The following is an 18,987-nucleotide window of genomic DNA, read 5'->3' on the forward strand; positions in this document are numbered from 1 at the left end:
AAAAAAAAAAAAAAAAAAAAAAAAAAAATTAACTCAAGATAGATTATAAAGACTTGAATGTAAGACCTGAAACCATAAAACTTCTGGAAGACAACACAGGCAGCTTCCTGACATCAGTCTCGGCAGTGATTTTTTTAGATGATGTCAAAAGCAAAGAGAACAAGAGCAAAAATAAACAGGTGGGACTACATCAAACTAAAAAGCTTCTGCACAGGAAAGGCAACCATTAACAAAATGAAAAAGTAACCTACCCAAAGGGAGAAAATATTTGCTAATCACATAACTGATTATTGGTTAATATCCAAAATATAAAAAGAACTCATATAATTCAATAGCAAAATAACAATCTGATTAAAAAATGGGCAAATAATATGAATAGACCTTTTTCCAAAGAAAATATACAGATGGCCAACACGTACATGAAAAGGTGCTCAACATCACTAACCATCAGGGAAATGCAAATCAAAACTACAATGAGATATCACCTCATACCTATTAGAATGGCTGTTATCAAAAAAACAAGAAATAACAAGTGTGGAGAAAAGGAGACCTTTGTGAGCTGTTGATGGGAATGTAACCTGGTGCAGTCACTATAGAAAACGGTATGGAGGTCTCTCAAAAAAATAAAAATAGAACTACATATGATCCAGCAATTCCACTTCTGGGTATTTACTTGAAGAAAATAAAAATGCTAATTTGAAAAGATATACACACCCCCAAGTTCACTGCAACATTATTTACAATAGCCAAGACACTGAAATAATCTAAGTGTCCACCAACAGATGAATGGATAAAGAAAATGAGCTATATATTTGGGGTATTATTTACCCACAAAAAATAATGAAATCTTGCCATTTGCGACAACATAGAGGGAACTTGGGGCACTATACTAAGTGAAATAAGTCAGAAAAAAGACAAATGCCATGTATTCTCACTTATATGTGGAAACAAAGAAAAAAGAAAAAAGGAGATTTAAGAAGACGGCGGAAGAGTAAGATGAGGAGATCACCTTCCTCCCCACAGATACATCAGAAATACATCTACACGTGGAACTGCTCCTATAGAACACTCACTGAACGCTGGCAGAAGACCTCAGACCTCCCAAAAGGAAAGAAACTCCCCATGTACCTGGGTAGGGCAAAAGAAAAAACAGAGACAAAAGAAAATGGACGGGACCGGCACCAGTGGGAGGGAGCTGTGAAGGAGGAGACATTTTCACACACTAGAAGCCCCTTCGCGGGCAGAGACTGCGGGTGGCAGAGTGGGGAAGCTTCGGAGCCACGGAGGAGAACGCAGCCACAGGGGAGCGGAGGCCAAAACGGAGAGATTCCCACACAGAGGATCAGAGCCGACCGGCACTCACTAGCCCGAGAGGCCTGTCTGCTCACCCACCAGGGCAGGCGTGGGCTGGGAGCTGAGGCTCGGGCTTCAGTCGGATCGCAGGGAGAGGACTGGGGCTGGCGGCGTGAACACAGCCTGAAAGGGCTAGTGCGCCAAGGCTAGCCGGGAGGGAGTCCGGGAAAAGGTCTGGAGCTGCCGAAGAGACAATGGACTTTTTCTTCCCTCTCTGTTTCCTGGTGCCCGAGGAGAGGGGATTAAGAGCTCTGCTTAAAGGAGCTCCAGAGACAGGCGCGAGCCGTGGCTATCAGTGCAGACCCCAGAGCCGGGCATGAGACACTAAGGCGGCTGCTGCCACCACCAAGAAGCCTGTGTGCGAGCACAGGTCACTATCCATATCTCCCCTCCTGGGAGCCTGTGCAGCCCGCCACCGCCAGGGTCCCGTGATCCAGGGACAACTTCCCCGGGAGAACGCACGGCGCGCCTCAGGCTGGTGCAACGTCACGCCGGCCTCTGCAGCCCCAGGCTCGCCCCGCATCCGTGCCCTTCCCTCCCCACGGCCTGAGTGAGCCAGAGACCCCGCATCAGCGGCTCCTTTAACCCCATACTGTTTGAACGAAGAATAGACGCCCTCAGGCAACCTACACGCAGAGGCGGGTCCAAATCCAAAGCTGAACCCAGGAGCTGTGCAAACAAAGAGAAAGGGAAATCTCTCCCAGCAGCCTCAGGAGCAGTGGATTAAATCTCCACAATCAACTTGATGTACCCTGCATCTGTGGAATACCTGAATACACAATGAATCATCCCAAATTGAGGAGGTGGACTTTGGGAGCAAGATATATTATTTTTTCCCCTTTTCCTCTTTCTGTGAGTGTGTATGTGTATTCTTCTGTGTGAGGCTTTGTCTGTACAGCTTTGCTTTTACCATTTGTCCTAGGGTTCTGTCCTTCCGGTTTTATTTTTTTCCTTTTTCTTTTTCTTTTTAAAATTTTTTTCTTAATAATTATTTTTTACTTTTTCTTTTAATAACTTTATTTTACTTTATTTTATTATATTTTATAACCTGAAAGACAAGATCCAGCCTCATCCACCAAAACACAGGCAGTAGTCCCCTCCACCAGGAAGCCTTCACAACCCTCTGAACCAACCTTAGCCACTAGGGACAGACACCAAAAACAATGAGAACTACAAACCTGCAGCCTGCAAAAAGGAGACCCCAAACACAGTATGATAAGCAAAATGAGAAGACAGAAAAACACACAGCAGTTGAAGAAGAGAAAGCCCTCGCACAGAAACGAAGACCCAACAAAGACATAAATAAATAAATAAATTTTTTAAAATCTAGAAACAGTAAATGCTGGAGAGGGTGTGGAGAAAAGGGAACCCTCTTGCACTGTAGGTGGGAATGTAAATTGATACAGCCACTATGGAGAACAGTATGGAGGTTCCTCTAAAAACTACAGACAGAACTACCATACGACCCAGCAATCCCACTACTGGGCATATACCCTGAGGAAACCATAATTCAACAAGAGTCATGTACCAAAATGTTCATTGCAGCTCTATTTACAATAGCCAGGACATGGAAGCAACCTAAGTGTCCATCAACAGATGAATGGATAAAGAAGATGTGACACATATATACAATGGAATATTACTCAGCCATAAAAAGAAACGAAATTGAGTTATCTGTAGTGAGGTGGATGGACCTAGAGTCTGTCATACAGAGTGAAGTAGGTCAGAAAGAGAAAAACAAATACCGTATGCTAACACATATATATGGCATCTAAGAAAAAAAAAAGGAAAAAAGGCCATGAAGAGCCTAGGGGTAAGACAGGAATAAAGACACAGACCTACTAGAGAATGGACTTGTTGATATGGGGAGGGGGAAGGGGAAGCTGTGACAAAGTGAGAGAGTGGCATGGACATATATACACTACCAAACATAAAATAGATAGCTAGTGGGAAGCAGCCGCATAGCACAGAGAGATCAGCTCGGTGGTTTGTGACCACCTAGAGGGGTGGGATAGGGAAGGTGGGAGGGAGGGAGACGCTAGAGGGAAGTGATATGGGAACATGTCTATATGTATAGCTGATTCACTTTGTTATAAAGCAGAAACTAACACACCATTGTAAAGCAATTATACTCCAATAAAGATGTTAAAAAAATAAAAATAAAAAAATATTAAAACAAACAACAAAAAAAAAACAACTGAATACACAGATACAGTGAACAGATTGGTGGTTGCCAGAGCCAGGAGGGTGAGAAAATGGGCAAAATGGGTAAAGATGGTCAAACAAATAAAATTCCAGTTACAAAATAAATAAGTCATGGAGGTGTAATGTGAGTATAGTTAATAATACTCTACTGTATACTTGAAAGTTGCTGTGAGAGTACATCTTAAAAGTTCTCATCACAAGAAAAAAAATCTGTAACAATGTATGGTGAAGGATGTTAACTAGACTTAAACTGCGATGATCATTTCACAGTATATACAAATACTGAATCACTAAGTTGTATACCTGAAACGAATATGTCAGTTATACCTCAATTTTTAAAAAGTAAAATAATTTCAAAACTGTGGTACACCCAGAGAATGGAATTATTCAGCACTATAAAGAAACAAGCGGGCTTCCCTGGTGGCGCAGTGGTTGAGAGTCTGCCTGCCGATGCAGGGGACACGGGTTCGTGCCCCGGTCTGGGAGGATCCCACATGCCACGGAGCGGCTAGGCCCGTGAGCCACGGCCGCTGAGCCTGCACGTCCGGAGCCTGTGCTCCGCAACGGGAGAGGCCCACGTACCGGAGGGAAAAAAAAAAAAAAAGAGCTACCAAGCCATGAAAAGACATAGAGAAACCTTAAATGTATATTACTAAGTGAAAAAAGCCAGTTTGAAAAGGCTACATACTATATGATTCCAACTATATGACATTCCGGAAAAACTAAAACTATGGAGACAATGAAAAGATCAGTGGTTTCCAAGGGGATGGGTGAAATGAATAGGAAGAGCACAGAGGATTATTAGGGCAGTGAAAATACTCTGTATGATATTATAATGATGCATATATATCATTATATACTTGTCCACATCCATAGAATGTACAATACCAAGAGTGAAGCCTAAGTAAACTGTGGACTTTAGATGGTTATGATGTGTCAATGTAGGTTCATCCTGGGTAAAAGAGTGTACAGTTCTGATAGATGATAATGGAGGAGGCTATGCACATGTAGGGGCAAAATACATGGGAAAGCACCATACGTGCTTCTTGATTTTGTTGTAAACCTAAAACTGATCTAAAAAAATAGAGTATTTTAAAAAAAAAAGAGAGAGAAGAGATACTTCACCAAAGAGGATATACAAATGGCAAATAAGCACATAAACGTCAGCAATCAGGTAAATGCAAATTAAAATTAAAATGAGTGATCAGTACACATCTATCAGAATCACCAAAATAAAAATAGCAACACCACCAAATGCTGACAGGAATGTGGTGAAGAAACTGGATCACTCATACATTGCTGATGGGAATGTAAAATGTTACGGTAACCATGGAAAATAGCTTAGCAGTTTCTTAAAAAACTAAATGTGCAACTACCACACAACCCAGCAATTGTACTTCTGGGCATTTATCCCAGAAAAATGAAGGCTTTTGTTCACACAGAAAACCATACACAAAGGATTATAACAGGCTTATTTATAATAACTAAAAAATGGAAACAACACAGGTGTCCTTCAATGGGTGAATGAATAAACAAACTGTGGTACGTGTACACCACGGAACACTACTCAGCAATAAAAAGGAATGAGCTATTGATATATGAAACAGCCTGGAGGAACCTCCAGAGAATTATTATGCTGAGTGAAAAAAGCCAATCCCCAAAGGTTACATACTGTATGATCCATTTACATAACATTCTGGGAATGACAAAATGAAAGAAATAGAGAACAGATTAGCAATTGGCAGGGATTAATGAGGGGCTGGGGCAAGAGGGAAAGTGAGTGTGGCTATAAAGGGGGAACATGAGGTATGCTTGCAATGATAAAAATGCTCCTGAATCTGTCTGTATCGATGTCAATTTCCTGGTTGTGATATTGCACTACAGTTTTGCAAAATGCTACCACTGGGAAATTGAATACAGAACACATGAGCTCTCTGTACTATTTCTCACAACTGCATGTGAATCTACAAATTATCTCAAAATAAAAAGTTTAATTTAAAAAGGATGAAAAAAGTATACCCGAAATTGATTCAAATCAGAAATAAATTAACCTAACTGATAACATAACCACATACAAGAAAATAATTAATTCAAGAAACTTCTGAACACAGTGTTCTGACTATAAATCCTTTCCAAGATATATTCTAAAAACCAAAACAAGCAAAGAATCTTGAACTTTAGTAATCAGTTGGTTGTTGGTAATGGTAATAATGTAATAATTCCTAAACTACCTTGTGTGTAACTGAAGATAGAAGAAATGAGTAAATATTATGATATAATGGAAACCAGGGTTTTTGCCCACAGAGAAGGGAGGTACAATTATGGAATGGGGAAAGGTGAAAGACAAAGACACACACACACACACACACACACACACACACACACACACACACACACACACTTGTCTATCCACTGAAAGTAACATGCAGTAATATCCCAGCAGAAATAAGCACATTAAAAGCCCAGATAATGGTTTCTGATTTCTGGTCTGGGGTGAGGAAATTACTAGGTAAGCCTGGAACATCTTGTTATTCCAGAAAGCAGTAAAGTGCTCAAAAAATGACAGGAACATGTCAAAAGGTCACAGAAGCCAGCTCGAAGGAGCTCTTACTGCCCAAATTTAAGACAATTTGAACATCAAAATAATTTATGATACTTGATTATAACAAATTAAAAAAGAATCAAATTATCCTTTTGGAAGTACTAGCCATGGCAATCAGAGAAGAAAAATAAAAGGAATCCAAATTTAAAAAGAAAACTGTCACTGTTTGCAGATGACATGATACTATACATAGAAAATTCTGAAGATGCAACAAGAAAACTATTAGAATTCATCAATGAATTTGGTAAGGTTGCAGGATACAAAATTAATACACAGAAGTCTACTGCATTCCTATATACTAACAATGGAAGAGCAGAAAGAGAAATTAAACAATCTCATTTACCATCACATCAAAAAGAATAAAATACTTAGGAAGAAACCTATCTAAGGAGGCAAAAGACCTGTATGTATACTCCAAAAATTATAAGATGCTGATGAAAGAAATCAAAGATGACACAGATGGAAAGATATACCATGTTCTTCTACTGGAAGAATCAATATTGTCAAAATGACTATACTACCCGAGGGAATCCACAGATTCAAGGCAATCCCTATCGAATTACCAATGGCATTTCTCACAGAACTAGAACAAAAAATTTTTAATTTGTATGGAGACACAAAAGACCCCAAATAGCCAAAGCAATCTTGAGAAAGAAAAAGCCGGAGGAATCAGGCTGCCTGATTTCAGACTATACTACAAAGCTACAGTCATCAAGACAGTATGGCACTGGCACAAAAACAGAAATACAGATCAATGGAACAGGACAGAAAATCCATAAGTAAACCCACACACTGATGGTCAATTCATCTACAACAAAGGAGGCAACACTACACAATGAAGAAAAGGCAGTCTCTTCAATAAGTGATGCTGGGAAAACTGGACAGCCACATGTAAAAGAATGAAATTAGAACACTCCTTAACACCATACACAAAAATAAACTCAAAATGGATTAAAGACCTAACTTTAAGACAGGATACTATAAAACTCTTAGAGGAAAACAGAGACAGAACACTCTTTGACATAAATCACAGCAATATCTTTTTTGATCTGTCTCCTAGAATAATGGAAATAAAAAGAACTCAAATGGGACCTAATTAAACTTAAAAGCATTCTCACAACAAAGGAAACCATAAACAAAATGAAAAGACAACCCACAGAATATGAGAAAATATTTGCAAATGATGCAGCCAACAAGGGATTAATCTCCAAAATCTACAAACAGCTCATGCGGCTCAATAAATGGGCAATGCCCAATCAAAAAAATGGGAGAAGACCTAAATAGACATTTCTCCAAAGAAGACATACATATTGCCAAGAGGCACATGAAAAGATGCTCAACATCACTAATTATTAGAAAAATGCAAAGCAAAACTATGAGAGGGCTTACCTAGTGGCGCATTGGTTAAGAATTCATCTGCCAATGCACGGGACACAGGTTCGAGCCCTGGTCTGGGAAGATCTCATATGCCGTGGAGCAACTAAGCCGATGCACCACAGCTACTGAGCCTGTGCTCTACAGCCCGTGTGCCACAACTACTGAGCCCAAGTGCCACAATTATTGAAGCCCACGCACCTAGAGCCCATGCTCCACAACGAGAAGCCACCACAATGAGAAACCCATGCACCACAACAAACAGTGGCCCCCACTCGCCGCAACTAGACAAAGCCCATGCATGGCAACAAAGACACAACACAGGAAAAAATAAATAAATAAATTTATTTTAAAAAAACTACAATGAGGTATCACCTCACACCAGTCAGAACAGCCATCATCAAAAAGTCTACAAACAATAAATGCTGGAGAGGGTGGGAAGGAAAGGGAACCCTCCTACACTGTCGATGAGAATGTAAATTGGTACAACCACTATGGACAACAGTATAGAGGTTCCTTAAAAATATAAAAATAGAACATGATCCAGCAATCCCACTACTGGGCATATATCCAGAGAAAACCATAGTTTTCCCAGGATACGTGCACCCCAATGTTCACTGCAGCACTGTTTACAATAGCCAAGACATGGACGCAACCTAAATGTCCACTGACAGATGAATGGATAAAGAAGATGTGGTACATATATACAATGGAATATTACTCAGCCATAAAAAAGAATGAAATAATGTCCTTTGCAGCAACATGGATGGACCTGGAGATTATCATGCTAAGCGAAGTAATTCAGACAGAGAAAGACAAATATTATAGGATATCGTTTATATGCAAAATCTTAAAAAATGATACAAATGAACTTATTTACAAAACAGGAGCAGACTCACAGACTTAGAAACCTGGTTACCAGGGGTGGAGAGGGAAAGGTGGGGGAGGGGATAAATTGGGAGTTTGGGATTGACATATACTCACTACTATTTTTAAAATAGATAACCAACAAGGACCTATTGTATAGCACAGAGAGCTATGTTCAGTATTCTGTAATAACCTAAATGGGGAAAAAATTTGAAAAAGAATAGGAACACATATATGTATATAACTGAATCACTTTGCTGTACACCTGAAACTAACACAATATTGTTAATCAACTATACTCCAAAATAAAATTAAAAATAAATAAATAAAAATAAAATAGGAAAAGATTAGACCCTAACATACCTTCCAACTCTGAAAGCGTGGTGTAAGCAGTCCCAAACTTTACTGGTAGAATACACACCAAATTCATGATAGTGGCTGCTTCTTGTGAGAGAAGGATGAGAAAGAGACTCTGAAAGAAAGCAGCAAGGACTCTAACTTTATCTGAAGCAAGAGTGATGAACAAATGGAAACACCGGTTACATCTGGGTGATGGGAACTCTGATGTTCATAGTATGTGTTCTCTGTTATTTTTTATAAATCTTAAACCTAAACACACACACACACACACAAATTATGTTACTTGATTATAACAAATTAAAAAGAATCAAGTTGTCTATAATAAAACCTAAAACAGAGGGATATATAGGTAGAGAAGAGAAACCTCTTCTTTACAAAAGAATGCTATCAAATAGTAGGAATCACAGAATTAGAAAATCACTATTTTGCAACAACAATGAAATAAGTGATTCACACAAGACTCCCCAGTCAATACTAAAATCACTGGGTTAAAGTTTGTTGGGGAACAGGATATTCACTCAGTGTCAGAGTAACACCCCACCGATTACTTATTCTTAAACAGTGACAAAAATAATTTTAAAGAGAAAAATAACAAAGGGAAACAATATTTTTATAATAGACAGATTTGGCAGTTATCACTTTAGCACCAGCACTAGTGGAACACACTGACTTGTCTCCTCATGTTAATGCTGTAAGAAAGGTACAATATTCACCTATGTAATAACTAGACAAAAATGTTCAACCTAAATCTAATAAGGCAAATCTAAAATATGGGAGATAGTATAGGCAGTTAATCTGGACTCCTCAAAAATTTCAATACCATCCAAAAAAAGTGTGATTATTCTAGAATGATTAAAGAAGATACTAAAGTGATACAATAATGAAATGTAATGCATGAATCTTATTTTTCCACTCATTTTATTTATTCACTTGTTCAACCATTTTACTGAGGTATGACTGACACTGAAAAAGCTGTACAGATTCAATGTAGAAAATGTGATGAGTTCGGAGATAAGTATACACCCATGAAACTAGCACCACAATCTAGGCCATTAAAATATCCATGTGAGGGCTTCCCTGGTGGCGCAGTGGTTGAGAGTCCGCCTGCCGATGCAGGGGACACGGGTTCGTGCCCCGGTCCGGGAGGACCCCACATGCCTTAGAGCGGCTGGGCCCGTGAGCCATGGCCACTGGGCCTGCACGTCCGGAGCCTGTGCTCCGCAACGGGAGAGGCCACAATAGTGAGAAGCCCGCATACCACAAAAAAAAAAAAAAAAAAAATCCATGTGATGTATGAATCTTGATTGGATCCCAAATTGGAAAAACAAAAGTCAGCTATAAAATTCATTTTTTGAAGATAAAGGAAACTGTACGTTAGATGGTACTCCTGAATTACTGTTATTATCTTAGGTCTGATTAGTATTGTGGTTACATAGGAAAATGTCCTCTTTCTTAAGAGGTATGATGAAACATTTAAGTGAAATGTCATGTCTGCAACTTACTTTTAAAAGGTTTAAGAAAAAAGTACATGTGTGTGTGCATGTGTGTGTGTGTAGACAGAAAGATAAAGCAAATGAGTCTAACAGACAGAATATTCCATAAAATACCAAATAATTACACTCTTAGTGCTTTTATTTCACTAAAGGTCTGTTTAAATGAGATACAGAGGAAGAAATACATTCTATATCACACCAAGAATCTAGTTTTAAATAGACAAATAAGCACTAGGGAGGTTAAAGAATTTGTCCTGAATGGACTGTTTTGGGACATTGTGCAGACACAACTGGAAGGATTTATCATACATTGTTGGCACTCCAGATATTGCACGTTTTTGGCTGTGTGCTTACAGAATACTACTAAATATCAGGATATTCAAAAGCAAGCCAACAAGAAGAACAGGAGAAACACAACAAAAAAGTCTGTGGCTTTGAGTAAAGTAACTTGCAAAAACTACAATTAAATCTACTTTGTCCACCCATTCTAAAAGCCAGGACCCCTCTGTTAACTAGCACTTTTGCCATTTTTCTACACAAAATCAGTATTCCAAATAACAGCTAAGTATCGCTACAGGATCGTGACAAGACTTTTAAATCATTAAAGTTAAATATGTACAGTTTCACTTTAACAGCTTTGTAATATTCTGATCCTTTGAAACGTGTTAACCCATGTTTGATGTGACAGTTCTCTATTAACTGGTATACCTGATTAACCAGAACTATCCACTGCTTAACAATGGTGGAAAATAGGATGGAGTAGGGGAGTGGGGAGTACAATATAAGATTCCATGATAAAAAGCAGATAATCATCACAAAGTAACTATTATAAAATAGACCTTTCAACAGTGAGGGCAATTTAAAAAACTCGATTTCTAAATGTCATACTATTTGAAATGTATATTTTTACCATCTGTATTGTGTTGAAGTGTGTAATTGAACAAATGAGTATGGTTACAAAGTGAATTCCAGGTTAACCAGGACATTTTTGGAAGGGGAAGCAGCTGGAATTGGGGACTTTGACAATCATCACACTATGACAATAACATGTAACTATGTTATTATCCCCATGTTAAAAATGATGATAAAGCAGAAACTAACACACCATTGTAAAGCAATTATACTCCAATAAAGATGTTAAAAAAAAATGATGAAACAAAGACGGAGGTTAAGTAACTTCCCCCAAACCATATAACTAGTAGGTGGGCAGAGCCAGGATTCAAACACAAAGCCCAACTCCACAGCCTGCCCTCAGGATGACTAGGCTACCTAGTATTTCCATTGTTTGTTTGTTTTGAGGAGGGGCTGATGCCGAACACCTGTACTAAGTACTGCTTTACATCATATAATATTCACAACAACCCTGTGAAGTAGGATTTTTAGTCCTGTTTTTCAGAAGAGAACACTGAAGCTGAGAGAGGTTGAGTAACCTGTCGGAAGTTACACTGCCAATGGATGGAAGAACCAGGATTCGACTCAGGTGTGTCTGACTCCACAGCCCTTGCCCTTAATAGGACTACACTCTGCCTTCCACATTCTATGTATAAAACATTCCTTATTTTTCGAGGAAACACATCTTCTACTAGACAACTGTTAGCTGTTAAACATATGTTCCTGTATTTGTTTGGAATTAATAACACTTAATTTCTCTGAAAATATTACTTCTTGTAAATTAATGAGATTTCACAATATGAGAAAACAAACTTAAAGTGAGGGTGTTATAATGTAGGAAATTATCATAGAAAAGCCCTCAAAAGCTATTTGGTTCAAATCCCTAAGTTCAACAGGCCTGGAAACTAATAATAATTAATGGTGTGTATGCAAATCTAACCAAAAAAAGGGCTTGCACCAGTTAGGGAGCAGTTGAAGATGTAATATGACTGAACCTTCATATTATACAAATACGTTATCAAATGTTTTTTAAAAGCATAGTTTTATAGAGTTTGCAACCACTCCAAAAACGTTCATAATTCATATAATTGCCCCTCTCTTAAAATCAGAAACCATTCTCATTTTACTTATTTAAATCCTCCTTGTTTGAAAAAAATTTTTTAAATAGCTCCTCACAGTACCCTGAGTGGAACCAAGAAACCCAGAGACCTGGTTACCATCCGGTTTGTGAGATTCTAATGCACATTGACCACATGTGGCCAGGGCTCCTCGGCAAGTTTCCTAATCTAAAAAATGAGAATAACAGTACCTACTTCACAAGGTTGTTGTGAGGTGTAAATGAGCTAACACATGCAAAAAGGTTACAACTGTGCCTGCATATAAGCAACAGGTGTGTTATCTGTTATCACTGAAGTTGGTGTGTGTCCATTACTGAAGCACCACTTGGATGGAAAAATACCTATCAGCTTTCTCTTTCTCTGGAAAAGCTTTGAGGAAACTCACTCAGAACTTGATTTCACCTTTGCACGGTAACACCTGTACCCTCCTCATTTAACCACCAGGCATGTAAAGAACCCTCATTAGTAGAAAAAAGCTTCAGTTGGCTCCTCCAAAAGCTTCAGTTGGCTCCTCCATCTAATCAAACTACCACTCCGTTTTTTGCTAGTTTTCACAGTCAAACAACCTTAAATATATTTTCTGTAGCTTCTGTTATTGATATGACTGAGTTGCCCCTTAGGAAAACCAACTGGCATTACCCTGGGGAAGTCAGAACTTGATTTTGGGGGTTGTGTAAAGCAGGAAAATAGAACAAATAGAGTAACGCAAAAACCACAATGCTAATATACTCACTAGTGGAGAGAAGTGTATTTGCCCCTCCTGACAGTCAAATCCTCTAATCAGCTCTTTCCCTCCCTATAGGAAATCTATAAATAAGAAGCCAAATTATAACCAAACATTTGCTGGGACAGTCCAGTCACAGGGACCAGATGTTTAAGCCTCTAGGCAGTGCCACCTTCTCTGAACAGTCTGCAAACAACACTTCCAAATTCTGCCTCTCCAACTCCCATTTTTCTATAATTCAATGCTGCCCATCTACCTTCTGCTGTAAGTCTTTCTTTAGATATGTTAATATCATCTATTAGACTACATCAAGTGCCACTCTTCCTGCTTTCAACCTGAAAAAGACAGACATCTTTTAAGATGTCTTTGAGATGTCTGCATCTTTTAAGATGCAGAAAACTGAGCTCACCTATTGTGTGATTTTATTAAGCCAATACAGCTGAGTTCTGCTGGTGGTACCAACATCATACCAGATACACTCCCCCACCTCCACCCACCCCTGACACCCTCTAATCACTTTTGCTTTGATAGCTCTTAACTTGGACTTCATTCCCCACCACATTCAGTGACCTCTTTACAGTTCCCATTCTTCTGTATTTCACTATGGCAATTGATACAATTTGCCACCCATTTCTTAAAAACTTTCCGCATCACTGGTTTTAACAAAGCCTAAAAACTGTTGATTTTGCTCATTAACTTTTTTAAAAATTTATTTATTTTTGGCTGTGTTGGGTCCTTGTTGCTGCACGCAGGCCCTCTCCAGTTGCAGCGAGCGGGGGCCACTCTCCATTGAGGTGCACAGGCCTCTCATTGCGGTGGCCTCTCCTGTTGCGGAGCATGGGCTCTAGGCGTACAGGCTTCAGTAGCTGTGGCACGTGGGCTCAGTAGTTGTGGCTCGCAGGCTCTAGAGCACAGGCTCAGCAGTTGGGGCGCATGGGCTTAGCTGCTCCACAGCATGTGGGATCTTCCCGGACCAGTGTTCAAACCCATGTCCCCTGCATTGGCAGGTGGACTCTCAACCACTGCACTACCAGGGAAGCCCTGCTCATTAACTTTAAATTGCTCCACAGTACCTATGGTGGTTAAGCGTCCAGGTCCTAGAATCAGATAGACATGGATCCAAATCCAAGGCTCTACTTCTTACTAGCTATGTGCCCACGGGAAAGTTACTCCTTTAAGCCTTTTTCCTCCACTACAGAATGGACATAATGACATAATTGGCTATTGAGTGCTTAGCATAATCATCTTACTCTGGCACAAAGTAATCACTCAATAAATATTAATTATTACCTTTGTGTCCTAATTCTCCTGCCATTTTATTCTTCTCTTTCTACCTTGAAGAATTCACCATCTCAAACACCTTTGACTAATAATGCAATTAAGTATATTCCTGAAGTTACTGTGGCAGGATTAAACCTTTCATCCTCTTCATCAGTAATAAAGAAAATCATTATTTCTAGATTTCACCAATATCTAAGAAATAACCTGCTGAAAACTGATTTCATTTTCATACTCTTTCTTAAAGTACTCATTTCCCTTGGCCTCTGCAATACCATACTTTAAGATTTTTCTTCTCTGGCCATCTCTTCTCAGACTCTACTGCCAGCTCATCCTCCTGCAACCAGCCTCTAAATGTTAGTGTTCTAAAGGGAAAGCCTAATGGTTTTCTTCATTTCTCATACTGTAGTCTCTCCCTTGGCAATCTCATGCTTCATCATGGTTACAACTGCAATCTATAAAGAAGTAAATGACTTCCACATTATCTCTGGTGCAGACTTCTCCAAGTTCCAGATGCCCTATATCCAACTGCCTACTGACATCACCATGCTATGACAAAGCAACTTAAACTCCATAGATACAAAACTGGATTCATGGTCTTCGTGGGTTCATGATTCCATGATCAACCAAACCTAGTTCTTCTCCAGTATTTTTTTTTAGTGAATGAAGGGCATCACCATCCATCCAAGCTGCATAAGGCAAAATTCTAGAAATCTAGAAGTTACCCTTTATAACTCCTCTTCCTCCCCTTCCAAATTTAATCTATTCCAATTTCCATAAAGTGGATATTGCTGCATGAATTTCAACCTATTTTTTACACTAATACAAAAATTATCTCCCTTGCTGACTTCATTCCTCCACTACCCATTTTATCACTATCATGCCAAGGTCTCTATCAACTGAAACTTCCCCACCTTGCCTGTTCATCCCTCCCTAACATCTCAACAATCAAATTTCTTATTTCTTCTAAATATTCTACCTACTCAAGCCACAAAAAAAATCTACTTGACAATATCTGCACATGATTTATTCTTTCCCATTCCTCTTCCCTATCCAAGTCATGTCTTTTTCTCTCTCAAAACTCTTCTTAGAATCCTTCATTCATTCATTCGTTAATTCAACCCAATATCACTCCTTATTAGGAAAATAAATAAATAAAGTTACAGATTCAGGGTCACAATTTATTCAGCCCAATAATCTGTCTTTGACAGAGACACCAACAGAACACATATAGTTTTCCTCCCATAGTCCTCAAAATCAGTTATTACCCAAATATACTAATTATTTCCTCTATATTAAGCACTGCATCTTTCAACATACACATATTTGTCTTTTATGAACAGGTGTGTATTTTCAGCCTTTTCTACTTCACAAGGTTATAAACTTCACAAGTTTAACATCAACCATATAAAACTGACTTTTCTTTATTTGTTCCGAATTTCCTCTCAAGCACCTCAAGGTAGTCCTCCTATTTTAGCATTTTCTGACTTGGTGAACAAGCTGGTAGTTTTTTCACCCATATCACCTGTGATTTTAAAGGAACACAAAAATAAATACAGCATGCATCACACCCTGACACTCTGCTTACAGGGCATGATCCAGCTGTATTCATATCTGTATTCCTGTTTCCGTAATAATGTCTCATGAAGAGAAGGTGCTCTATACATGTTCAACAAAATTAAAGGAATTCTGCTTAGGCCTGATGTTGTGTTCATGAATGTCAAAAGAAGTAGAACCTCTCAAATACGTTAACTCTGCTTCTGTTCAATAAAAATAATATTTGGGCTTAAAAAAGGTAGAAAGAATTGGTGCCTAGTATAGGTGAGGACACCATAACAGCGCAACTTGCTGCTCTTAACGAACTGAAGCTGCTCTTCGATGTGATCACCGAACCACTGCCAGCGGAGGAAGCACAGAGACCCAGAGGGCTGCCAAAGACTAGAAAAGAGGAAATAAATGTAGGCCTGATTAAAAAAAAAAAAAAAAAAAAGAAAGAATTGACAACAGTCCAGTATACTCAATGCCCATCCTTTTCTAAATTCAGATTATTTAAAAAATAGCTTCTAATCACTTAGAAAAGAAAATGTTAAGCATTTGTGGAACCAACCTATGTTATACCAGACTAATTAATTTCCTTTCTTTTTTTTTTACGAGAGTATCTTTACAGATAGACAGACATCACACATCAAAAATATGTAAAAGTAGTATGTTGGTAGAATTTCAACGAAGTTTTTGACCAGGTTCTCATTACACCCATATGGATAAGATAAACAGAAGATGGATAACGGTACAATTAGGTAGTGAGGTAACTGTTTAACCACCATAACAACAAGTGCTCATTAATGAATTGTTATCAACCTGAAGGGCAGTTCAGGACTTTCATCTGTGGCCTTTCCCTGTTCAACAATTTTACCAATAAGAGGAAAATATATCTAAGGGATCAGTGAGTACCCATATCCAAATACATATATATAACTGTGAGATAGGCAAGCACTGTAACTTATGCCACAAATGTAAAACAAACACACAAATAAAGAGGCTTAATGGCTTAGTTCACATCAAGCTTAGTTCAATCTGACAGCAACAAGCTCAATATGATGTGGAAACAAGAAAAACTACTGTGATGCTAGCTGCAGCAGTAGTATCTCAAACATGGGTGACAGCAGTCCTGCTTAACTCTGGACAGATCAGACCACAACTGGGATATGCTGTACCCTTCTATGGGTCACTGTCTTCAAAGGATCATAACCATACTGGCACATGTTCAGAACAGAAAAACCAGGATGCTTAGGGGCCTGAATACCATTAAAGGAAGGATAGGAGGGAATGGAGATTTATAAATAGGACAAAGGAATGCCTTGAGAGGAAAACAATGGCTACCTTCATTCAGTCATTCAACAAACGTGAATTTCAAACCTATTTCTGGCCAGACATTGTGGCTGTGACTGGGGATACAGGAAAAAGACAGTCTATATCTGTGAAAAATTCATGTGTATATCTGAAGAGTTGAAATAGATTTGATCTAAAAAAGCTTTAGATTGTTCTATATGATTTCATAAGGTAGAAATAGGAGCAATGGAAAGAAGTTCTAACATAATTGATTTCAGCTGCATATAAGGAAGAGCATTTTAAGAGTCAAAGCTGTCTAATGAAGGAAGAGGCTGCCTGAGTAGACAAGGTTCCCATCAGTAATGGTGTACTTAAAGAGGAGACTGCTGAAATAAGACAGGCACTGAACTGGGCCATTTTTAATGTTCCTCACCTTCTACACTATGATTCTTTCTGTACTTCCTCAGGAAATGGACTCACCAGATTCACCCTACTTGTGTACTACAGCATCACAGGTTTCCCACAGTTGTGACTTCCAACTTTGTACCCTGTCCCCCACTGAAGCAATGCCATATAATTAGGTATGGATCTGACAGCAACAGGAATAATCCAATATAGGAAGAAACTGACCCATCAGCACAGAGAATGCAAAAAAAATCAGTACTGTTCAATGTGCCTTATATTTGTAAAGAAAATGTAAGAATTCTCTATCCTCGAAGTCATAAATTCAATTTAAAATATTATGGAAAAAAAACTTTCTAACAAGTCTATAGAGTAAAGCAAATGTGGCAAAATGTTAACAGTTGTTAATCTAGGTGTGTAACACTACAGTGATCCTCTTTCAGTGTTGTGTATGTTTGAAATTTTTCAAAATAAAAAGTCTGAAAATAATTTTTAGAAATATATTATGTTCAATTAATATAAATAAGGATCTGCTATGTACTGCCTCTCTTGTTGGGAGCCATTTTTTTCTAACCAACAAGGAAAAAATAATTTTAATTTAAGATCACTTTGAGAATTTGTGTCCTAAATAAGCACTCCAAACCCCTCTACTATAACGTTATGTGGAAACTAAGTTTAGAAACTAATATTTCTAAAAAGAAATAATTCACCAGATATAGTAGGCCAAATACCATAAACTAATCAAATTATGAAATTGATTAAATGGTTACTTAAATCCATTTTAAAAATCACAGGCGGGATAAACGTAGAGAAAGGTCTAGACCATTTACTTCTATAAATTGGTTTAAAATTACTGAAGCTTATTTTCATTCATTTTATTTTTGTAATTTTAAAACACTCTCTAGAATACACTGGCTCTATATGCTGGAACTGGGTATTCAAACAGTTCACCCGTCCAAACTGTTAATATTAACTTCTTGGAAGCAGTCCCTCACACTTTAGCACTTTCTCAGTCTGGATACAAGAAATGGGCTATGATTGGAATTCCAAGGGCTCCCTTTCTTTTAAATAGTAGCCCGTTAAGACAAAAGTGATAAAAAGAGGGGAGCATCTTTTAACCACCAGCCCTGAAAAAAGGCTTCCCCTTAGGTTGTCGTCAACTCTGACTGCTGTCTACCCTTTTTCAACACACTGCCTGGTAGTTTCGGTTGAAAAACAAAATGGAAAAAAAAAATTTTTTAAATATATATATGTCCCATTTTCCTGGGGCAGGTAGATCCCCTTTTGTAGAAGTGGCTAAAGCTAGGCTCCCCACGGATTTCATCTCGTTGCCAAGGCAGCGCCGACCCGACTGGTCCGGCACGAGGGCAGTTCCCGCCGCCCGGACCCCAGGGCGGCCCTGGCCTGCGGCAGAGCAGCCCCCGGCCCAGCCCGGAGCCCCCCAGGCCGCAGAGTCCCTGCCGCGACCCCGGACGGCCCGGCGGGCGCCCC

General features: G+C 38.8%; 1 protein-coding gene across 2 annotated transcripts in view; it reads right to left on the reverse strand.

Annotated features, from left to right (window-relative positions):
* Nucleotides 1-18,987, reverse strand: part of CUNH3orf70 (chromosome unknown C3orf70 homolog) — a 100,838-nt gene that overhangs the window by 81,404 nt on the left and 447 nt on the right. The gene's annotated exons all lie outside the window — the stretch shown is intronic.

The sequence above is a fragment of the Neophocaena asiaeorientalis genome, unplaced genomic scaffold (assembly GCF_003031525.2).
Source record: "Neophocaena asiaeorientalis asiaeorientalis breed wild unplaced genomic scaffold, Neophocaena_asiaeorientalis_V1.1 scaffold225, whole genome shotgun sequence".
In the NCBI taxonomy this organism is placed as follows: Eukaryota; Metazoa; Chordata; class Mammalia; order Artiodactyla; family Phocoenidae; genus Neophocaena; species Neophocaena asiaeorientalis.